The following is a 25,245-nucleotide window of genomic DNA, read 5'->3' as shown; positions in this document are numbered from 1 at the left end:
TATGACTTTTCCTATTAAGTGTGGAAAACTGGTGTAGATCATAGGTTGCATTATTAAAATGGTTTATACCTGAAGGAATTTAAGAACGTTTTTTAACTGGTTTGTTAAGTGCTGCAAATCTCACATTCATCGACTTTCAGCACTTTCTGCATTGTTCCTATAAGTCAGCTTTCAAACAGCTGCCAACTTATTGGTATTTAACAATAGAAAACCAAAATGTAAAGCACAGGCCCTCTGTCCAAGCATGCTTCAGACTGGTCTTCTCAAGCATCAGAATAACAGAAGCACAACCCCAGGGAGCTCTGGCTCCCACAGTAGTGCACACTGCTGGGAATCTGCGTGAGTTGCTGGAGGTGAAGCAGGACAGGTACATGCTTAGGAAAGTGGATGTGGAAGTGTACAGGAGGTGAGGATCACAGACAGAAAGGAGACAACAATTAACAGAAGGATAACAGCGAAGGATACGACCAAGTACTGGCATCCAAAAGTGGCTCCTTGAATTGATAGCTGCATATGGTGTGGGAAGGACAATGACAGTTGGACAGCAAGCCCAGAGACCACAATTCTATTAGGAGCTTGGTTTTAACTAGTCCAAATTATATTGTTTAACAAACAATTCACTTAACTACAGTAAAGAATACTTTTTATTTGAATGTAATATTATTTTAAATACACAGTTGTAACCCTGTTTAAATGTACTCTGTAAGGCTCTGTAATTTACTTTTAAAAATCTAATACATGATATTAAAGATTTAGGAGCAAGATTTGGTCGTTTTAGAATAGAACTTTCTGGCAAAGGCTCCAATTGCAGTTTATTTAAGTTCCAATATACTAATAAGGCAGGCTGGCTTTTAGCAAACGGATCAATGTGTCTTAATCTTTGATCTAAGACTTTCTTTAGGTTCCTAAGCTTCTAATTTACAGAAAAGAGTGGGGATTAAAATGACCAGGCAGCCACATATAGCTGAGAAAGAAAGACAAAGCAATTGAAAATATTTTTCCTTTAGTATGGTTTTTTTTCTGTTTGCAAGCCATTTCTGTACAACTAAAGTATATGCAGAGGGGCCACCTCATTTAATAACATACTTTTTCTGATGATAAAATAATCTTATGAGCAATTGACTTCTCTTCACTTGTAAGCATCTCTGTACATTACTTTTTGCTTCTACCTAATGAGGCAAATTATGAAGTTTATTTATCAATTTATCAAAGTTGCCATGTATGGAAGCTGTTGAGCTGTCTCTTTTCTGAATCATTATCGATTTGTCATGGATAAAGCCAAACATGCAATTCTTACATGACAGAAGGTTTAGAGAATAACTACCAAGGATAAGCCTTAAGAAGCAATCCTGTGTAAATACTGTAGTTGCAAATTACCTGAAACTAGAATTCAGGTTCTAACCCTTTTCAGGTAAGCTCTGTTTGTGCTGATTTTCCAGCTATTTAAACCCTAAAGTTACCGCCATGGTCATCACCCTGTAAAATAAAGGGTCGACCGAGTTCAGACTAGTAGCAAGACATTTTAATAGACTGCAGCTCACGGTATTTAGATATCCTTTCTTTGGTTGTTCCATTGCTGCTGTTTGTTTGTTTGTTTCTGTAGAAACTTATTGGATGATGGTAAGGAATGGGAGTGTTAACGCATTCTCATCTGATTAATGAGGTGAGCTAGGTTACAATAGGCATAGCAAACTCACTTTTAAAAAACAGTTATCTAAATATTACATAGTATAAGCCAATCATATTTGGGAGATATATTCTCAGAGGAGTAGGAGTTGGCTTTATGTCACTAATGTTTAGTGCCTGATACACACAGACATGCACACACATACACACAGAGAATATATATGTGTATATATGTGTATATGTGTATATATAGGACTGCAAACGGGGTAGTCAGATAAAAGAAGTGTATTAAGAGTCAAATGAATAGTATTAAATGGGTTTTAATTAAAATTTCCAGTTCTTTAAAATTTGAAACAAATGGGTGAGAGAGATGACTCAGAGGTTAAGAGCATTTGCTGCTCTTGAACAAGACCTGAGTTTATATCCCAGAACCCAAAAGGCATCTCAGAACCCTCATGTTCCAAGAGATGTACACATCCTTAAAACTTCCTTGGGCATCAGGCACAAACACAAGTGTATCTACTCACATATGATAATTAAAAACAAAGTTTAACCACGTGGCAACATCTATGGGTGGAAGAGAATAGGGCAATTGTGACAATAAATCAAAAGCAACAAACAAACCCAACGTTGTTCCTCATGAACAGGTAGCATCTGAGGAGGTAGACTCTTACGGTTGGGCAGGATCACACCGTACTTAACTGGAAGGGTCTCTCTATATCCAAAATAAATGCAGCTTGGATGACTTTCTCTCATGGAAAATGTAATTTCTGTTGTCTCTAAAACTTGTACTTTTGCCTTTTGCATATTAATGTGGTGGATTTTGAGGCTGAGAGACCTCTCTGGGTAAGGGAACACTTGTAAAGCATCTGGCCTTTGTAGGTCTTTTAACTGCTTTCTGAAATGTGAGCCTTGTGGTGCTTTGAATAGAATGTCCATGGAATACTCAAGGGAGAAAAAAACAAAAGATACCGTGATGACTTCAGAAGAGGAAAAAGCAAGAATTTGTTAATTTAAGGGATGCCTTGGCTATTGAGAACATGTTGGGCATTTGAGAAACTAGAGATGGGCAAGATAAGCCATTTCAAAATTTCCTTTTTCTTTTTTCTGTTTTTAAGTTTGGTGACAATGGGAACTACACTGCATGTCATTGTTTGTGTTATCATAGCAACTACCAACCTCATTCTCTTTGTTTTTTTACTTCACTTTTTGAGTCAAGAACTTTCTAAACAATTTCTTTATTTTTCTTATATGAGTGCATGTGCATTTGTTTATGTCTATGCACCTGGAGGACAGAGCAGGGTGTCAGATTCTCTGGAGCTGTAGATATGGGAGCCACCAAACATGAACACTGGGCACCAAACTCCACACGGCTAGAAGAGCATCAAGTGTGTTTTTTGCAGTGGGCCATCTTTCCAGATCCACAGACAAGGTCTTAGGTCTGGTCTCAAATTCCTTATGTGACCGAGGATGGCATTGGACTTCTGATTTGCCTGCCTCCAACCTCTCAAGTGCCAAGATTAAAGGTGTATTCACCATTCTCAGTTATATATGGTCGTGGGGACCAGACCCAGAGCTTCCTGTATACTTTAGAGTGTTTGCTAGCATTTCTCCTAAACCTTTGTCAATATTTACTCTTATATAAGCATAGCCCCCACAACAGAGATCAGCTCTGGGAAACCTCTGCTGGAGCCTCAGGGATCTTCAGTGCAGAAGCCCATTCACCTATGTCTAAAATGCCCTTAGAGCAGACTATTAAATAGGTAAATTTATTAAAATGACCTTTTTATAAACTAAAACTAGCACTTGATTTTACTGAGAATGGTGATTCGCTATCTCAATAAGAAAGTTGGCTGCTACTGAACACCTGGAATTGCTGTATATGGCACACTGTGTGAACATGCAGGTGTCCATTTGAGCGTGTGTGTGTGTGTGTGTGTGTGTGTGTGTGTGTGTGTGTGTCCGTGGCCACGCTCGTGCATGTGAGCAGAAGGTGTCAGGACTACCGAGATACAGGCAATGGTGCGTTATCAAAGCATCTTGGGTACTGACAGTAGTAGAGTCAGCGTCAATCTACTATTATTCTTGCCTGAAAGAATAAATTCCCCTTGTGTCAACTTCATTATTGGCCATTTAAGTTGTAACTTGTGGGCTGGTGCATATTTCACTTTAAACTATTTGTAACATGATTATATGAAGGGTAAACTTTATTACAGTACTGTATAGTAGTCAAATATGAGATCACCAATAGCCTTGTTACAAAGAAATATATACATATTATATTCTGTACCTTACATCTTTATGTATATGGTTGTTCAGGGTTTTTGTATTTCTTGTTTGTTTAAATGGGTATGAAAAGTTCTGCTTAATATTAAGATATCAAGGTTGCTTTTCTTTTAGGCATCCTCAACTTCTGTGCGAAAAAGACACACTCAAAGGAAGTAAGATTAGCACAACATGACAGGGACAGATAAACTCTGTGGAGAAGTATCCTCATACTAACTACAGTGACCGAGCCTAACAAATGCCAGGCTTTGGGATTCAGGACCTCTGTAGTATCATAATGATTAAGACAAGGAACCCCTATCTTTAAACATTCTTTATAATTTTTCCAGAAGTTTGGTGAGGAAATTTACATAAAAGAAGGTTGTTTCAACTTTTTTAATGTTTCTTTTTTTTTTTCTTTTTTTTTTCTTTTTTTTTCCGGAGCTGGGGATTGAACCTAGGGCCTTGAGCTTGCTAGGCAAGTGCTCTACCGCTGAGCTAAATCCCCAACCCCTTTTTTTTAATGTTTCTTAAGGTAAGAGAAACATACCAAGACACATAGACATATACATACTCATACAGAAACAACATACATACAGAAACAACATACATATGTCACAACACACACACACACACACTTTCACTTTGCTGAAACAGTAGACTCCATCCCAATTCTTTCTTGGAAATGCATCTACTCTAATATCCTGCTCCCACCTGAGTTTCCTGTCTTTCCAATCAGGAATTTCTTGACTCTATTCTGCCTTATTCTGTCCCTTGGAGAGAAAGCATGGAAAAGTTAACCTTTCCAACAAGAGACAATGAAAAAGGAGAGAGTTTCAGAGTGGATCTCTGTCATTCTGTTCCTCTGAGCAATCTCTCTTGTACATGGTAAACTAGAAATATAATGCTCACTTATCTACCTTCACTAAAGATTCTACTCCTGTAGCGCTCACTTCTCATCCCGAGGAAGAAAACACAAAGGAGTAACCATGGGCAGGCAGGTTGTATTGGTTTCTACTATGAACAGTAGAGTCTGAAAGTGAAAGCTTGGCATAGATTAACTTAACATCTTAGTAGCTCTGACCTGTTACAAATGAAAATACCAAAGCATTTAAGGGTCAGCGGACATTTCTTTAGACTTCTCTGAGGAAGGTTATTAGCCCTACCTAGTCTCTCTTCTACCATGTTTAAGGCTAACCTTGGGTACCTGAATTTCCTTTGTGATCTACCAGGGCCTGAGTCACAGGTGTGTGACGTGTCCCCCTTAGGGTATAAGCTCCTGTAGAACTGAGATTTTCACCACTTTCTGACAAAGACTTTTCCTATACAGAACTTTCTCTACAGCTGTTTTCTGCCTATGGACAGTAAAAACAGGAAGCATAAGGGAAGTGGTGTTTTTTTTTAAACCCGTAGGAGTGAAATCTATTATCTTTTAGGATTTATTTTACTAGTCCTACTTATTGTCCCAATTCTATATTCCTGTAGAGTAATAAAAATGTTTATGTATACAATCCCATCCTAGCTATAATCAGTTGATTAACACAAATGATTAACAAAAGCAACGCCATCAACAACAACTAAAACACCTTCCATGTTTTTACATGATTATCACATATCCGAGGTAAGATTTTATAGTCCAACAAAAAATTGTAAAGACAGTATACACTATTAAAGTGTAAAGACAGTGTACAGTATTAAAAACACAAAGGAAAGAATTCCTGAAAACAGCTTTCACCAATTTAAGTCTGAGCATTGCTTTACAGGCTAAACTCCATGACTGTGTATCGAGTTTCAGATTTTTCTCAGATCCAGAGACTCTTGTTTTTTGTTATTGTTCTTATTAAATGGGATTGACTTATTGGCTGAGTTTCCGTCAGTAGCTCTCAGCACATGTAGAACCATTTAGCACATCTGCATTGCTTCAAGAATCAAGTAAGGTCATCCTTTTTATAGATTTCGACAACATGGAATTCCAGCCATTTCTCCCTGAGCGAAAGCTCACTGGCTATTGTATTCATTGTCTTAGCGATCTTTTTATTTCTCTTGAGACAGTACATTTGGTAAAGTTCATTAATTGAAGAGATTATTTTAATATAATATCACAAATATTAGAATTTATTTTAATAAGATAAGAGTTAAATAAAACCTATGTGTATATCAGAAAATCAGGGATGGGGACAGCTTAAGGAAAGCACTTGTGCAAATGCCAAGTCACATGACATCTCCAATAAAAAAAATCTAAATATCCTGAAACACAAGTGCTTACCAGCGTAAAGTGAACTGAAGGCCTTCAAGTCATTACTGTGCATACATCATTCCTGAAGGGAGGTATTAAAGGGGCGCTTCTATTTTGGGGCTATGGCTACCAAGAGTGATATGTTTTACACTTAGACACACTGGTTCATGATCAATCGGCTTCCTCATGCTGTTGCCACTTGTAGAGTTGCAGGCTATCTGTTTTCACATACTATGCATTTATCAGCCTAATGATGGGGCTGAGAGACTGTGAGGTTCAACTTGGCAATTGTCACTAGTGATGGGAAGGGTGTAAGATTAGATGTGTAAGCACATGGAGTAAATGTAAGGTCTGGAGTAAATTCTAGTGAGAGGATCATCACTGAGATTTGATTGTACTTGATATAGGTGTGTGTGTGTGTGCATGTGTGTGTGCGTGTGTGCGTGCTCACGTGTGTGAAAACATGTATGTTTATTATAGACTCAAGCCTAAGAAAAAGAGTGAAGCTATGAAGTTTAGGAGTCATATGAGGAGTGACACTCACTTCATAACTACATCCTCCACAGATGTACTGAGCCAATCATGTTCTTCCTTCCTCACTGGCTTTCATACTCTTCTTACAGCCAGTATCACCTCCGGTGCAGACATTAACCAGCAAAGATTAAAATACAAATGAAGGGAGCAGTGCTGCTCTCCCTAGTCTCACACACTGTCTGTACTCAGGCATAGTCTTTTCTCCTTACAGATATGAGAGACTAAATCAAAGACACATGCTACTCATTAGCCTCCTCCCCGTTGTTCATGGTGTCTAGAACTCTCAAGGCAAAACCGATGCTGTTACTTGGGGAAGGGTCAATTACTTATATAAGCGTAATATTCTCAAGACACTGATTTCTGGCTGCAGTGAAGGTGCAGCTGGAAAAGCCAGAATAAATAACTGAGGACGGAGAATAGACAAGGACAGACGGCCTTCATCAGTAAAGCCACAAGGTCACTGGACCGGAAAGTGTCTAGGTGAAGGCATCTGCAGCTTCTACCTAACAAGTGGAATTGTAATGTATTAATCATGTCAGAAAGACAAATACAGTTCCTACCTAAATCTATAGAGACTTGTTAAGACAGTAAATGCTTGAACTTTGAATGTTAAAACTTAAAAAACAAACAAAAACTAAAAAACTAGAAACTAAAAACCTTCAGGCAAACAAAAAGTTCAAATATTACAAAATAGGAAGCTCAGAAGATTTGGTAAGAGTGTTGGGTGTGAACATATTAAAGAAATATGTAGGCAGCACGTCTGCAATGGATTCCCCAAAAGTTGCAGGTTGTATAACACACCTTGGCTGCTACTCTGCCACACATCCTCATTCAGGTACAGAGCAATGAAACGACCTCAGAGAACTCTGGGGTAGCAAGCCCTATGGGTTCCATTAAGGATCCCTCTCTCCAAAGCTAAAATATGATGATGGTCTTTGCCTGATTCTCAAAATAGTCAGCTGACCAATGGAATAACTCAAATTTAAATATTCACTCACGGCCTTCAGAAGTCATTTGCCCTTGGTTGTTTTCATCCATGAAAACATACGGGAAGTAAGGCCTGAATTTAAGACATCAAGATGAACGTGAAAGATGCCGCCTCCCAGATAAAAACCGGAAGTCCTTTCCACCATGTACTCATGTGACTAAAAACACATAGGAGAAAACCTGTAGTATCCAAACTTAAGAGATGCGGATGCTACGCAAATGCCCAATAAAGGGCAATGCGCACGTGACCCAAGTCTTAGTCAAGCCCCCCACCCCCTGCACAGTTGACACATCTATGCCCTGAAGTAAAGGTTCCCCTCATCAATAAACTGTTTCTGTTCTATATCTAATATTTGTCTCTAATGAAATCCTTAGCCCTGTGATGAGAGCCTTGAATGGGCACCCTCTAAATTCAGATCTGCAGGCAGATACTAAGCACGCCTTTCTCTCCCACTTTCTCTCCCATTTTCCTTAATACCTCTTTATTGATGTTGGCCAAAGGCTTAAACACGCGTTCTCTGATTACTGGTCTCTCACGCTTTCTGAGAAGCTCTATTACTCCCCTTCCATCACACAGCTGCTTGCTCACCTCCCTTGCTGACATACTGGTGTTCTGGGATCCTAAATCAGAAAAGGCCTGACATTCTCTCTTTCTCTTTCCCATGTCCCTCCTCTAGGAGCGGCTGGCAATTTGCTTGCTTGTCCTCTTATTTTTCTCTCAGTAGCAGATGTGAGCTTCTAAGCCAATTCGAAATTGTTTTATTAATGACATTGTCTTACGGTTCCATTGCTGAGAAGAGACACCATGACCAAGGCAGCTCTTATAAGGATAACATTTAATTGGGGCTGCCTTACAGGGTCAGAGGTTCAGTCCATTATCCTCAAGGCAGGAAACATGGAAGCATGTAGGCAAGCACATTGCTGACGAAGGAGCCAAGAGTTCTAATGATGATCTGAAGGCACTCAGGAGAAGACTGTCTCCATGTAGCTAGGAGGAGGGTCTCAAAGCCTACAGGGTGATACACCTCCTCCAACAAGGCCACACCTCCTCCAACAAGGCCACACCTCCTCCAACAAGGCCACACCCCCTCCAACAAGGCCACACCTCCTCCAACAAGGCCACACCTCCTCCAACAAGGCCACACCTCCTCCAACAAGGCCACACCTCCTCCAACAAGGCCACACCTCCTCCAACAAGGCCACACCTCCTCCAACAAGGCCACACCTCCTCCAACAAGGCCACACCTCCTCCAGCAAGGCCACACCTCCTCCAACTAGGCCACACCTCCTCCAACAAGGCCACACCTCCTCCAACAAGGCCACAGCCTCCTAATAGTGGCACTCCCCGAGCCAAGCATTTTCAAACTACCACAGAGACCAAGAACCCATAAAGGTTCCTCAGATTCCCGAGCAATTATCCAAGCACTTGTTAAACCTTTCAGGTTTCTTTTTTTACTTTTGATGTGTTCTGTGTATGCCTGTGTGTTGGGAGTGGAGGTTCATGTGTCTGTGGGTTGGTATGTGTATGTGTATGTGGAGGCCACAGGAAAGCATTGGCACTTTCGGGGTCCTGTTCTGGCATTGCCTACTTTATTCCCCTGAGACAGGTTCTCTCACTGAACCTGGAGCTCACAGTCTTCTCTGTCTGCTTGTGGGTTTGTTTGTTTGGTTGTGTTTTTGCTGGGATGGCTGCCCAGCAAGCCAACTTATCTTCCTATCTTTGCCTGCTCTGTGTTTTCTGTATGGGTAATGGAGAGCCATGCCCAGGCCGTCATGAATGTGCAGACAGTTTTCTTACCCTCTAACCCATCTCCTCCTGTCAATTTTTTTTGTCATACTAATTATGGAAAGAGGATTACAGTAGTCCTTTAGTTCAAAAAGAAACAAATGAATAGCATTTTCAGTTCTATGTTTCTTGACGGAAAGATTTACTAATACAGCTTTTCCATAGTTCTTAATGCATATCTTGTAGGCTGGCCTTGAGCCTGCCGTCCTCCTGTCTTGGTCTTCCCCATGGTGGTGCACATCCACATTCCAGACAGAACTGTTCCTACCGTACACCTTTGAATGCAGCACTCAATTGGCAGTGGTTTGAGAAGGGGCTGCCAACAAAATTCAATAACTGTGGTAGAATTCAAAAGTGGAGTCCTAAGGCAAATACAAACATAATAATGTCTAAAATTTCTTTCAGCTTAGAAAGTTTGATGATTCCATACGCGTCCCAGACACAGGACTAGCTCTAAGGCAACTGGGCCCTATGTGACAAGTCTTCAGTTGGTTGTATCTGTGACAGATGAGAAGCAAGGACTAGGATGCTGGACATTCCTTTCAGGCTGAAATCATCTTGGAGGAACACAGAGCAATTGGAGCCTGGGGGCTGGTACTTTTATTACAAAAAGAAATGTCTCATTTAGTATCAACTTATCTATAACTGCAGTGAACTTCCTTATGCAGCTTTGGCCTGTTCAACATCTTGTTGTGTTATGCAGAGGAAAAGCAACCCAGCCTTAGCTCTTCTGCTTCAAGCTGGTTACCTCCACCCCAGAAGGTGACTTCTCTTCCCCTGCTGACCTAACAGAGAGGGAAGGGTACAGAAAGCAGATTTGGTAGGAGGGCCAACTCAATTTGCAATTGCCTTGAGGAGCAGCTGTCCTTTACTCTGTAACAATGGGAGCCGCACTGAATATCTTCTTTTTTCCAGTCTTCTGGTAGGAAAGCAAAATAAGTCTGTGGCAGGAGAAAAGAAGGCTTGTCCCATAGTGCCAAGGGATCAAACCACACTGCCTTTGTGTCTTTGATGTATTTCGTTAACATAATACTCTCAATAAATAAAAAGAATACTTAGGAAAGTTTTTTGTTTGTTTGTTTTTTGTTTTTTTAATGTGAGATGCATTCGCTGTGTCAGCCATATTCCTCCTTTCCCCAGGGTATTACATTAAAAACAAAACAAACAAAAACAAAACAAAACCAAAAACAAACTACTTAAATAATAATGCTAGTCATAAAGTATATTTCCAATAATAAATATCATCCGTCAATCTAATAAATGTGAATAAGGACCTACTAAAAATTTGGCAAAAAGCAAAAAAGCATAAGGCTCGCTTTGGAGTCTTAGGTACCAAAGCCGAATTGCCAGGGCCTTACTGCCCCCTGCTGGCCATTCTTGGAAGTGGCGTATTACAGGCCGGACTCCAAAAGGGAGTCAGCCATGTCTCTTGTTTTAGGGAAAGAAGCTGATACATGTTGTTGTGTTTTGCCTCTTTTCTTGACTCGAACTGTCAGCACAAGATATATGGGAGGATTTTGCTACGTGTAAGGAATCCTCACTTCATTACAAGAGCGAGGCTTAGCTCTGACTCCTCATCGCTGTGTGGTGATCTTGTACAAAGGTCTTTAAGCTTCAGTTCCTCTCCTTAACTTTCAGTTACAAATTATAATTGAGAGATTTGGTGCACAGGGCCAGTGCCTGGTATGTAGTGATCACATGTGAGAATTTGTTCTTTAAATGTACATAGTACTTTGCAAAACGGATGTGAGTGTAAGGATAGTAAGGGAAGACACTTCCATTAACAGTTTAGCTTCCCGGAAGTCGTCAGAAGGTTCTCGGGACCGACACCTCAGCTACAAATGTTGAGCCATAGAATTTTAAATTCCTATCATTACTGCTTTCCAAGAATTTATTGACTATCTTTGACAACTGTGCTTTCTGACTCTTCACAAAACAAAGAACTTAGTACTGTGTTTCCATCTCCTCCACATCCGGGTAACACTTCACATGCTGCTATGCACCATACAGACTACCCTCCTCCCTGCCTTCCTCCCTTCCTTCCTGCCCTATCAGTGCCTCACTGCATCAGAGTCATCAGTCCCCCACTGCCTCATGTCTGATGCTTTCTTTGCATCACTTTTTGCGCCTTTAGGGTATTAATAAGGAAAAAGCTACTTAATTTCTCACTAATCAAGCTAGTAAAGAAAACAATATTAAATGACTGAGAGACGGTAATGGTCACCACATAAGACAACACATCCCAGGAGGACACAGGATTGTGGAACATTTCTGAAGGTAATTGAGACAGGGTAGAATGTGAAATTTATCAATTATTTACTTCTGGAAATTTGTACTTAATATTTTACAGTGTAGTTGGTGACAGTTAATTCCCCAGAAAAGTCAAACTTTAAATAGAGGAACTAGCACATATTCTCAAAGGGACCTCTACTGAGTAGAGACACAAGAAGACAAGCCTACAGGACACAGGGTGCTAGATTACTCTGGAGAATTCCGTACTCCAGGCTCCAGCCTTTGTTGGACTTTAAGGAGCAGCAGCTGTATCCCTTGAGCTTTTGTGTACTAAGTGAGGAGTCCAGACTTCCTCCTAAGACGAGGGGTCCTCATTTCCCCACCAGTCCGTGTACTTCTCTTCCATGGACTTTACGGCATACCTTCACGTGTAAGGACCACCATTCTTAAGTGTTTCCGGTCATAGAGCACCTCAGACAAGGCACCACTCAACACTTGACAAACACAGATATAAGAGGTTTTTCTGTGTGCTTTATTTTTGTACTGCGTTACAGCTACAGGGACTTGAAAAGGTGAGATTGGGAATTCCATATGCTGCTATGCCCCTTACAGACTATACCCCTTCCTCTTTCCCTTCCTCCCTCCCTCCCTCCATCCTTCCCTCCCTCCCTCCCTCTTTCCCTCCCACCTTCCTGCCTTCTTTCCTCCATTCATGACAAATCAGGGGTTAAGAGTACTGGCTGTTCTTCCAGAGGAACAAGTATTCAATTCCTAGCACTTACAGTAGCTCTCGGTGATCAGTAATTCAATCTCAGGTGATCTATCGCCCTCTTCTGGCCTACATAAACACTGCATGCACACCATGAGTAGACATATGCAGATGCCCATGGAGAGATGGCTCAGCTGTTAAGAGCACCGACTGCTCTTCCAGAGGACCTGACTTCAATTCCCAGCAACCACATGGTGGCTCACAACCATCTGTGATGGGAGTCGAGACCCTCAATTGGTGTGTCTGAAGACAGCTACAGTGTACTCATATACGTAAAGTAAATAAATATTTATGAAAACATATTTTGAAAACGAAAAAACAGAGAAATGGCAAACAAGGAAAGAAACCTGTGGTTAACAATAATTAATTGTCATGATCTGCCTTTAAAAATACAATAATAAAATGAATTTTCTACATATCCTATACTACTTCAAGTATTTTATAACTCTTTATCACAATATAAGACAGTTTTGTATATTTATATTACTATATCTGTATTTTATGCACTCACTTAGTATCTATATTAAAATAAGTATACAGTGCAAAGTCCAATAGATTTTTGAAAAATATAATATGGCTATAGATTCCTTAAACATATACTATAATAACGTTGCATGGTAGACATGGCTGTAACACTTACACTTGAGAGGTAGAGAATCAGGAGTTCAAAGTCATCTTCAAATACCCAGAGAGTCTGAAGCTGCATGAGTCATCTCAAAAGTCAAGAGTGCATGAGCACCACATACATATGTGCACATATATGACCCCTCATCCCACACATATACTGACAAACAAGTACATATGTGCATGTGTATAAAATCTCCACTCGCTTGTCAGCTTCTCTTAGCATAAAATACTGTTCTGGCTTATTAGAACTGGACAAATAAATATGGCAGAACTCTCGAGATAATTTTAACGGGAGTAAAGAGAGGGCTGGCAGTTAGGGAAAAAGAATCCATTGTCTTTTTCCTGGCACAGCACCATCCTAAACCCAGTTCCCATCCCTCAGCTCTTCTGGCTTCTCCCTCCACATCTGCTATCCTGTGTTTTGTGTTTCCATAGAGGGCTTTGTCTGATAAAGTGAAATATCTTCATACCAATGCTTCACCTAAGGCAGTGCCTAAATGTTAGCCACTACAAAATAATTAATTATTCTCCTATTATTAAGCACTCTGGCAACACCATCTAATTACAGCAGTGGACACTTGGCTATGTGGACACTTAGAGCTCCTCCTTGAGCTTGCCACCACGACCACTGAGGTTTCACAGAGAAACTATCTTAACTCAGGAGGAATTAAGGACGTGACGAAATGCAATCAAGATTTCATGTGGAAGTAAATGTTTCATCTGTGGCACTTCCAGCAGTTAAGATGGAGAGAGTTTTAGGGATTACATGAGTGACATTTTAGGACCCAGATCCTGGCTTGGACAACTGCTAAGCCTTTCCAATCTTCTAACCCTTGTCTCCCTGAAGCATGGGCTACAGTTCCTTGGGCCATATCTACTCCCTCCCAGGACCGACAGAATCACTCAAAAGCACAGGCATCAGAGTTGGCATAGAGTTTTCTGAATCCTCTTAAAACACTAAAATATAATTTTCCTATTCACTGAGGTTGGACACAAGGAGCAGCAGTAAGTTATCCAGCAAGCACAGGAATTCCGACTCCCTGGTCTGTGGTGACGGATGTCCTAATGATGGAAACGGGGCTGGACTCGAGAGAGTTAGGTATCGATTCTGTTCATTTTGCCTGCCAAGCTCAGCATAGACTCAGGTGAACATTATTTCTATGTTCTTCATGTAGACATATTTTTATGCATCTACACTTGATCTTAGCCAAAAGGCCGAGAAGCGATTTTATGCATCTAATGTAAGAAAATAGAACATATATTTGTTGAATGTGCTAGTCAATACCACATTTTCTCCAAGTACTACAGCCCAAAAGGAGCTATTAGAAAAAAATTATATATATATATATATATATATATATATATATATATATATACATATATATATATATATATATGTAGAGAGAGAGAGAGAGAGAGAGAGAGAGAGAGAGAGAGAGAGATGATATGGGGATTTGTATAGTGTTTTCCCTCACTGAATCACAAGCATTCAAAGAAGACACAATTTCTAACTACATCTCGTGGTTTACATTTAAAGCAAAACCTTGGGGAAATTTTCCAGTTGTATACTCAGGGACTAAAAACTCTTTAACAAAAAGAACATTGTTTTGCAGAGTTTCAGTGAAAACATAGGCCCAAAAATACACATTCAAAACAATAGTGAAAGCTGAGATGAGAATTAGACACAAAGGAGAAATGCTATTACGAACAGTGGCGCCTCTTTAGATCAAAGGCCACAGCAGAGATATTAACAGGCTTTGAGGAATAGAAGTGAAATTAAGATCCCTTAAGCCAATGGGAACTTTGAGAGGACCTGGGTTCGTGGGTTCATCACCAGAGAGAAAGCAATGGAGAGAAGATCAGCACATATCTGTTGTGAAAAACGGGATCCACTTGGTCAGAACCCAGTTCTGAAATGGGAATAATTAAGATGAACAAATCATATTAGTCTCTTTGCTTTCAAACTCTTCTCACCTTCTCCTTTACCTGATGAAACAATGTGACTAAAACTAAGTGAGGGCCAAGAGAATTATTTCAGCTCAAGTGAACACCTGAGTCTAGCGCTCAGATTCGGGCATTTCTGTGTTCCTTCCTGTGTTCTATGTGGATGGTGAAGTCGTAGTCTTATGGAATGCCTGATACGGATCGATCATACCCAGGCAGCAAAGGTCAGGTAGAGTATCCCAGTCTGAAAACTGAAAATCTGAAGTGCTCCAAAATTTGAAAGTTTTGATGTGTAGGCTGTCACAAGAACAAATTACACATGTAATTTTTATGTAACATATGTAAATGAAAATATTTTGTAAAATTACATTTGGGTTATATGTTTAAGGTGTATTCAAAACATAAAGTTTGTGTTCATAATAAGGTCCTATATTCATCAGAAATCATCATGTATGCAAGAATTCCAAATGCTGAAAGTCATTCAAGAATCTGGCCCCAAGCTTCTTGATATGGGATATTCAAGTATCTTAGTCAACTCTTAAGAAGTACCTCCCCGTCAGGCTTCTCTTCACATGCGTTCCTTCATTTAATCTCCAGAAGCTCACATAACAGTAATGGAATTATCACTAAATTAGATATGAAGAAACACGTAGGTAAGTCAATAATAGGTAAGATTTAAGCCAGTGGCAAGATAGAAATCAAGAATTAAGTCCAGGCAGCTGAACTCCACAAGGGGTGTGTGTGTGTGTGTGTGTGTGTGTGTGTGTGTGTGTGTGTGTGTGTGTACGAGCTTCCAATCTTGTGCACATTAGACAAATATCCAGTCTATAGTTTTCTAGCTTAATTCTCCCCTCCCGGCACCTTCTCCAACCCAAATTTGCATTTCTTTGGAAATGTTTTCTCAGTATTTTCTACTTTCTGTACAATCTTGATGCCTCTGGCAAATAATAATAATGTGTTCATAATAGTTTAAACAATAGTTTTCACATGTATTAGGAGGAGAAATGATGATAAAACCACCATAAAAAAACATTATGCAGGAGAAGACACAGTTATACATGTAAAGAAACACAGAGAGAGGGGGAGGAAGAGGGGAAAGGGGAGGGGGATGAAGAGGGGGAAGGGGAGGGGGAGAGAGAGAGAGGAAGAAGTCAGCCCTTAGAGACAACATAGGGACTTTTATGCTTTCCCTGAGCCTTTAATGAAAACAAAAACAAACAAACAAACAAACAAAAGAGAGGTGTGGCATGAAGAGTTTTGATAATTATTTCCTTGGATCTCAAGCACTTGGTAGCAGCGGGCCACCCACTTTCAAGGACCACTGCTTTCCCGTGAGAGGTTCCATCCCTGCACATGGACTGCTGTCTGACGCTGCGGTCAGAGGCATCCCTCATCTCTGAGTAGCCAGATGTAGAGGCAGCATGAATGGATATGCCGGAAGTGGATAAAAATAATGACATGCCAGGTACTAGCATGTCTACTTAGATAATCAGTGTTCACTTCATACAGTGTTTGCATGGCTTTCCTGTGGGTGATACCCAGTAACTGATTCTGTTTCCTGTACCTCCGAAATCATTATTAGGAGAAATGGTGTATTATTGGAGGCAAAAGCACAAGCATCGGGCTCTAAATCCAACCCACAAGCACGGTTTATGCCTCAGTGCCTCCAGGGGAGTTTTACAGATTCACCAGGTAATAGGAATTCTTTTTTAAGATGTGGTCTCGAGAAACCAAGACCAGCCTTGAACTCCCTTGGAGTTGGGTATAGTTTTGAACTTTTGACCCTCCTGCATCTCCATGCTTGGTTCATGTGCTCTTGGGGCTCAAGATGAGTGTTCTGTGCATGTTAGACAAGCACTCGTCCAACTGAGCTGTGTAATCAGCCTTTTTCCTGTAATCTTAGCCTCACGTACTCTAAACAAGCAAACAAATGAACAAGAAATAAACAAAATTGAAAAACAAAATTAAAACCCTACAACTGAAAGGGGTATGTGGTCCACAAAGGTGGCTCAGTAAATGACCAAAGCATCTGATGAACTGAGTTCGATCCCTGGGGTTTACATGGTAAGGGATCAACTCCAACACATTGTCTTCCACTTTCCATACAGATGCTATGGCTTACATTGCATCCATATCTACGCCCCCAAAGAAGTTACTATAATAAGAAATTAAATGTCATATAACATTTTCCTGTCCCTTTCCCAAGATGGGATTTTTTAAATTTACAAACTCTACTCCTTTGAATACTTCTACCTTCAATCTTGCTCATGGGAGCAGCTAGGTCTTGGCTAGATTTTTGCTTTTAAACAACCTGCGCTGCTTTTAGTTGCTTACTTGGCTTTATTAAGCTGTTACCCAAAATGAGATTTTAAAAGATGTATCAAAAATGAAAAATATATCCTACAATGATTCTGAATCCAAAAGCGCCCAACATTTCTACTGACGTAGATTGCATGTTCTCCTGTGAGTTTGCATGTTAGAAAACAATCACTATTGTATATCACGGGGCCATTTGCTCATTTCCCTCTGAAATGGCTGAAGTTGAAGGATAAAGTGGGGAGGGGTTCTATTTGCCTCTAACATTTCCATAGATTCTAGTTATAGAAATAATTAAAATCTGCAGTTGAACGAGAATTTCAGTATCTTTCCATTTCTTTATTCCTCTCCCTGTCTCTTTCTTTGTGTCTTTCTCTGTGTCTCTGCTTCTGTTTCTCTATAACAGCCTGTTTGTCTCTCTGTCTCTGTCTCTGTCTCTCTCTCTCTCTCTCCCTCCCCTCCCTTCTCCCTTCCTTCCTTCCTCCCTCCCTTCCTCCCTCCCTTCTTCCCTTCTCCCTTCCTCCCTCCCTTCTCCCTTCCTCCCTCCCTTCTCCCTTCCTCCCTCCCTTCTCCCTTCCTCCCTCCCTTCTTCCCTCCCTTCTCCCTTCCTCCCTCCCTTCTTCCCTCCCTTGCTCCCTTCCTCCTACCCATCACCTGTCTCTTTATGTAGTCAGAGCTGATCCCATTTTTAGAGCATCATTCGTGAATGAAGAGATTGAATTGTGAATGCTGGTGTGAAAACAGAACAGAAACCTTTGCCGTGTGGCTGACTTTTGAAGGAACATTCTGCTTTGTCTTTTTTGAAGGTTGTTTACAGATGAACTCACTCCTGGTCCACAACACAGACAAATGCAACCCCTGCCCTCCATGTGGTCCCCAAGTGATTAGCCCTTCCCACCAAGTGCTGTAAAATCTGTCTTCTGAGCTCACAGATGGGAAAGACTTATTAGTTCAGGAAGCTCATGTCCCTCAGAAGGGAATCAACCACCAGACCCCAAATCTTACCTTGCAGTTCTGATGTTGTATACATTTTCTGAACAAAACTTCCTTTACTCTTGTGACATCCATATGCCAACACATATGCTAGCTCTTTCAGCTCCCAGTGGTTGTGGACCTTAGTCTATCATGCGAACAAAGCAAGTTTCTCTAGCTGTGTTCTTATGCAGTGCTAAGAAGAAGCATCCATTTGCAGCATCCTCAAACAGCTACCAAGATGGGCCATGGCATTTGCTTTTCCACTGGGAGAAGCTAGCCCAAGCCAGTTTGAATCATCCAAACAGATAATAACGCACATCATGCAAAGGATTTTGCAGAGCTCAAGCCTTGAGAAATCTTTTTTTTTTTTTTGGTTCTTTTTTTCGGAGCTGGGGATCGAACCCATGGCCTTGCGCTTCCTAGGTAAGCGCTCTACCACTGAGCTAAATCCCCAGCCCCGAGAAATCTTTTTGATTTAGCCATGCAAAACATGAGAAAGAAGAGGGCCGTCTTGGCATTAAGGAATGATTATGTTCCTTGCTTTATTGGACTATATGTTAGTGAGCTAATACAAGTGGATCTTCTTTAAAAGTGAACAGATATTTTAATAGATTTTCAGCTACCACTGTCCAGTTAAAATTTACCAATTGCCCACAAGCTCCAGCTGCAAAGCACACAATCTTATTTGCTTGCTGCTCCCCTAGATGACATGCTTTCCAATTTCATCATTCCCAGTACATGTTTTCCCTGTCCTTCATTCTTTTCGTACTGTCTGACTGCACCTTGCTTCTCTGTACCCGTTCCCGCTTTTTACACTTACAAAAGAGACTGGTGATCATTTGTGCATTTTCTGTTTTCAATAGCCATTTATTAGCGCTCTTCCATGTATTGAGCATAGAATAAGAGATAATCAGAGATACTTCTCTCCTACTAATACCTAGTGTAGCCTCAAGACCTGGCTGGAGTTCATTTCTTCTTGAAGTTTCCACTGCTATCTGACCTGTAATATGCTTCTATTTTTTATCAATTCCGATGGTTTATTTCCTAAATTATAATATGTGTTTGTCATGTCATACCATCATGAGCTATTTTTTTCTCTGTCAATCAGAAGTCTGCCGATCTTCAAAACTAAACTCCAACAGCAAATAAAAACTATTCACTTAGATGTTCTACTCTCACAAAGACCAACACCTTTCAAAGTCTGTGCTCAATACATTCACTCAGTAATAAGGGAATGAATAGCATGCCCAAGAGGAATTGAATGATTGATACTAACATAAGAAGGAACTAGATAAGAGAATGACTGATTGACACTCGAGGAAGAAGGGGCTGGATAAGAGAATGAGTGATTGACAATACAGGAAGGAAGAGATGGATAAGAGAATGAGTGGTTGACAATACAGGAAGGAGAAGCTTTAAATGCTGCCCTTTGATAAACCTTCTTAACTTATTTGTAAATACTTCAGAAAGAAGATGAGAGGAGATAATGACAAAGAGAGTTCTGGATTGATCTTGTGAAGCACAGCGAGGGAGGGTATAAATGTCTCTGCTGTGGAGCTGCTGCCCAGATCAACCTCACCCACTTTGAAGAGCGACTGACCGGAGAGCACTTTGCTTGCATAACTATTCTGTTCTTTGTTTCTGAATCAAAAGAGAAGGAGACAAGTTCTTGCCTTAGATAAATTATTTATCATATTGATTTAACTGCCTGCACTTTGTTAAGTTGTATGTGAATTAATGACAACCGTTTACACTTCCTTTATGGAGTCTGAGAATTCAAGCAAGTATTTAGAATTTTACAAATGTACGCAGAAGGACATTATCTCCCACAGCTCACGTCGACCAGCCCTGAGTACATACTTTAGTAACATTATATGGACTGAACAGGATATGTTTAGGAATATATGTGTATATACAGAAATGGATACAATAAAAACTACCGAAAAAAAAGGATTAGTTTTGGCTCCAACTGAATATGTAGCAAAGGATGGTCTTGATGGGCACCAATTCCAAGGTTGGACCTCAGTGTAGGGGATTGTAGGGGGGGTGTGGATGGGGAGGGGAACTTCCTTATAGAAGGGAAGGGGGAAGGGCTGGGGGCTGATGGGGGAAGGGAATAACATTTTAAATATAAATAAGAAATACCCAATTAAAAAATGGAAAAAATAACTAAAAATTGAATCCAGAATCACAGTGTGAGATGTGGTTTCATGGCTCACATAGAATGTAGTCATAACCCTATTTTTCATAGGAAAAATTCCTATGGATGGGGAGAGGAATAGACTGTTTCCTAATGCAGTCGTCAGAAGCTGTGATAAAGATAACATCTTTTCCAAGATGTCTTGTCAAGTTGCAAGGTCCTGAGTCTGCTCTGTCAAATGTGGAAAATGGCATGTGTTGATTCTTCAGAGCAAATGTATGACATGTGTGGGCCCAACCAAGGCATGACAAGCATTAGATTCACAGGCATATCTGGGGTTCTATTAGAACGAAATGTTTTCTGATATGCTAACAAAATGTCACTGAGTAAAACAATTCAATTCTCTCTAGTAGCTATGTGCAATGTATGGTCTTAACTTGTGAGTCCACTCACTCATAGTTACATTAAACAATGGCCAATATTCAAGAAGATATTATGGCCTCTAAAACTGTGGTATAGTTAATAGCATTACAAATAGATAAATTTTTATAGGCATTTCTCAGTTTTGCTAAAATTGACCTTTAGACTTTTTATTCCCATTTTATATGCAAGGGTTACTAATGTTCAAAATAAGAAAAGTAAAATGTACAGAGATTTTATTTACTAATATTAAGTTCAGTAACCTGACTGGCATAGGCATATTTCAAGCCATTCCCTTTAAGGAAAGGTCGATGTTAAATAAATTGACTACCCATACAATAAATTGATTTTCCCAACATGTTATGGGAATTTTTACCCTGCCAGTGAATATGTGGGTTTGTGTGTATGAACCTTATAGAACAATCCCATGCAAAGTACATGTATTCACTCATGCAGAAGATGAACATATCCACTATGTTGTGACTGTGCCCTAGAAACTAGGCAAATGTATGTGAGCGGAACACCCACAGTGCCTTAAGACAGATCATCTATAAAGTGGGGCACAGAAAATAGAGCAAAGTAATAATAGATGGCAGGAAGGCAGGAAGGCACTGGTGTGGCGGCTGCCTATGCTTGCAATTGCTTCTGAGACCGATGCACTGGTGGGGAAAACTCAATACAGTAAGAGAAAGCTGAGTGCAGTGGAGCATGCTGGGAATCTCTGCACTTGTGTAGTAGAGGCCAGAAGGCCGAAACATTTGTGGCCAGCTTAGGTTACATGGGGCAGAGGCATGGAGGGTGAAGAGATGGAAGGCAGTAAAAGCGATGGTAAATTCTAACAGTGTGTGCCAGGATGGGTACACTGAGGAGATGAAGCACATCGGGAAGCAGGGGCAGCAGAACCCTGTCAGAAAGGGAAGGTCTGGGGATAACAAATGGCAGGAAAGCAGGAAGGCACTGGTGTGGCGGCTGCCTCATGCTTGTAGCAATTGTTTCTGAGACCTCTGCATTCATCCCAGGCCAGGTCCTATGTCACTAACATGGAGTTAATGTTCCCCCTTTCCTTTGAAGATAAGAGGCCAATACTCTAACCATTTCTTACCGATTAAGAGGCCTGGCGCCCTTCTCAGAAGTGAATATTTCCGATTAGTACAATAAAATGGACGCTCTGATGCCTTCAATAGTTGAGTCTGAGTCTTACCACAGAAGTCCCTTTTCACTAATGTAGGTGACAATCCGACAGACATGCCCATTGTACCCACCCTCCACGAGAAAACAAATGAAGAATGATTTTCATTTCTTTTCTCTAGTCGCAATTAATGAAAGGACTCAGCCATTTTCCATCTGGGGCAAATTCTCTCCAGTTCTGCCTAATATACACCATAACCTCTAAAAGAGGGTTTAAAAGGCAAGGAAATGTTTACTCAAAATGCAATTTACCAAGGGGAGTTGACCTGCATGTGGACACAGGTGAATGCCATGTGGTAGTTGATCCAGTACAGAATAAAAGAGGTTGTGAAAGAAAACTCTTGATTCCTTGCAGTCAATTTTAGATGCTATTTGCTATTAAGATTACAATTTTATTTTACTCATTAATGTGAGCAACATAAAGAAATTGTTCGGGTCCTGGTTCCAAGGGCATAGTCTACATCTGCAGAGAAGGTATGGGAGAGTACTGCCAGGTTGCTGGTTCACATCTTGTTAGACCGATGCACAGGGGGATGATGGGCCTTAATTAGCTGTATGGATTCTCTTTCTATTTCTGTTCAGTTGAGGACCCCACAACCTGGATCTGTCTTTAGTTAACACTTGCCACACACAACAATGTTAAGCCCCATTAACTTACTATAGAATCAATCACCTAATGAATTTGACAATTGAAATTAACTATAACAATCTAGACCACAGTCAGTTCAAGATCAGCATGAGCATCATAGTGAGACCTGGCCCTAAAGAAGCAAGTATAATTTGTAACTGTGTTGAACCCCTGAAATTCTGTTGGTGTCATGTACTATTCTGTTTTACTCTCATCCTAGAGATGGACATCCTACTCAGTAGGAATTTGCATTGTTGTTGGTTCAAAAGGAAATTTCTAGCTCTTGTGGTTCAAAGTAAGTATAAAATTCCTTTGTAAGGCTACAGAAAGAAGCTATAACTAGCTTTGTAGAGAAGGAGAAAGCAAGTTATTCTTGAGGCAGAAATATCTAAAAAAATGGTTAAGGTTAAAAAATAAAGAAGCATGCAGGACACGAGTGTGAGAAATCTTGAAAAGTGCATGTTCAAAGTTCAAGAGTAGAAAGACAGTGTGCAGTGAAGAAAGAGGACAATAGAGAGAGGGATGAAACTGGGAAGGGTAAAAGGTGGGAAAAGAACTGAGAGCCAAGTAGGAGCGCCTTGAAGGCAAATTGACATAGGGTGCTGTCATAGGTGGTCAAATGAGATGAACTGATCGTCAATTTAGAAGAATTACTAGAGATTCATAAATCTGCTTGATAGGTTGCCATGATAACAACAAAGACAGGGCAGAAGCTATGTCACAAAACTGTTTTGTACTGCTGAAAATTTCTATATTTACTTAAAAGACAAAGCTAGTAACTGCTGGGTGGTAAGCAAGATAGTTTGACTTGACTCAATATAGATTTCTCCTTTTATCTTTAAAGCAAACAGGGATTTCCAGGAAGACATGGATGGGAAATTTTGAACTCCAGATGCCCAACAAGTTTCATTAAGAATGAATTTCATTTATATTCATTAGACAACATGTGGACTATACTTTGTGATGCCGCCTCCCCCCAGTTGTTTTGCTACAATGTTTCTATTGTAAGTTACCATAGGTGATACACATTTACCAAACATTCAATTTTTAAAGATTGTTCTTTTGGTGGGCCTTGTAATTACAGCTAATTGGTAATTAGTTCATGTTCTGATTAGTGTGTTGTCATAGTTTTACCTTTGATTTTATAATTGCCACTATGAAGCTAATTTAAAGAAATATGCCTCTTTTAACAGATAATTTGTTTTAAATTTAGTGAATCCATCTAGTTTAATAGATATCTGCAGAATTTCACACCACTTGTTAACTTTTATAATGAAGTATAGAAAGTACTCTCAAATCTAGAACAAAATTTACACATTTCTTTCTGAACTTGGTAGCCATAACACAGAAGTAGCCACTTTCACATGTCACTTTACATCCCTGACCCGTGACACAGGATGTGAGGTCAGGTCAGACCCAGCTTAGCAATATGAATCGGCACTGGAGAGAGCAAGAGCAGAAGAACAGAGAACAGAGAATAGCAAGGAAAAGAATTAACTGTAACAGCAACACTGAGAATTTTCCTCACACATAAACCATTGTTAGAATATTTGCCTTTTTCTGAAATTGGTCAATCAGGAAAACAATTGTAGATAAACTACCTATTTCCATAACAGATGGCCTCATATTTTTTGTGGTCCATGGACTGAGGCATCTTATTCAACAGTATGTTGAGGATCAAGTTCTATGGAAACCACACACTTCTGGTTCTTCAGGATTTACTGTTTGCATTGATTGATCAATGGAAGAATGCAGCTGAACATGCTAGTCATGTGACCTTGATCTACACTGTGCTAGAAAAGACCATTAAGGCCATAAAAAGGAAATATCTGAAAATATTAATAATTATCAACAATAGGTAAATGATTTATTTAGATCAGTGGTTCCCAATCTGTGAGTCATGACCCCTTTGGTTTCAAATGACCCTTGACCATTTACATGGGACATCTAAGACCCCTGGAAAACAGATATTTACCTTATAATCCATAAGAGTAGTAAAATTGTAGTTATGAAGTACCGACAAAAAATAATTTTATGGTTAGGGGTCAGCATACATGAGGAACTGTATTATAGGGTCACATTAGGTCAGCATTAGGAAGGTTGAGAACCATTTTCCTCAATGGAACATTTTATGCATCATTCTATGTCTGTACCTTGTCATATCCTTAGAGCATATAGCAAGTGGTCTCTGATCTTCAGATGGGAGGTAAGACATGAGTGTGCCTTACAGTGTACAGTTGTGCCTCTGAGGGCTCATGTCAAGGGGCTTTACATTAAGGTCAGAATGTGCTACATTTCTACAAAGTTCAGCATTGTATCTATTGTAAGAGAAGCAATCAATTGTGGGTTTCCACTTCGTGTGGTAAAATAGCAATTTTCAATTTCAGACCAGTTGTTCATTCTTGTAAGGGTATAATTTGTACCCATCCCCCTTACTTTTTAAGTGGAGCTACATTACAATATAAATTCATGCAATATTAGATCAGTGGGAAAGTAAAGCCTTTTCTTTCAACTATTAAGCAAAGAATACATCTTAGAACCACCATAAATCATGCTTGTCAGAATTTTCAAA

General features: G+C 40.1%; 1 protein-coding gene across 44 annotated transcripts in view; it reads right to left on the bottom strand.

The window, feature by feature from the left end:
• The window catches only part of Nrxn1 (neurexin 1), a 1,146,022-nt gene that overhangs the window by 463,345 nt on the left and 657,432 nt on the right, over positions 1 to 25,245 (bottom strand). The gene's annotated exons all lie outside the window — the stretch shown is intronic.

Source organism: Rattus norvegicus, chromosome 6 (assembly GCF_036323735.1).
Source record: "Rattus norvegicus strain BN/NHsdMcwi chromosome 6, GRCr8, whole genome shotgun sequence".
NCBI lineage: Eukaryota > Metazoa > Chordata > Mammalia > Rodentia > Muridae > Rattus > Rattus norvegicus.
Note: the sequence above shows the minus strand (reverse complement) of the source record. Positions and strands in the feature narration are given on the sequence as shown.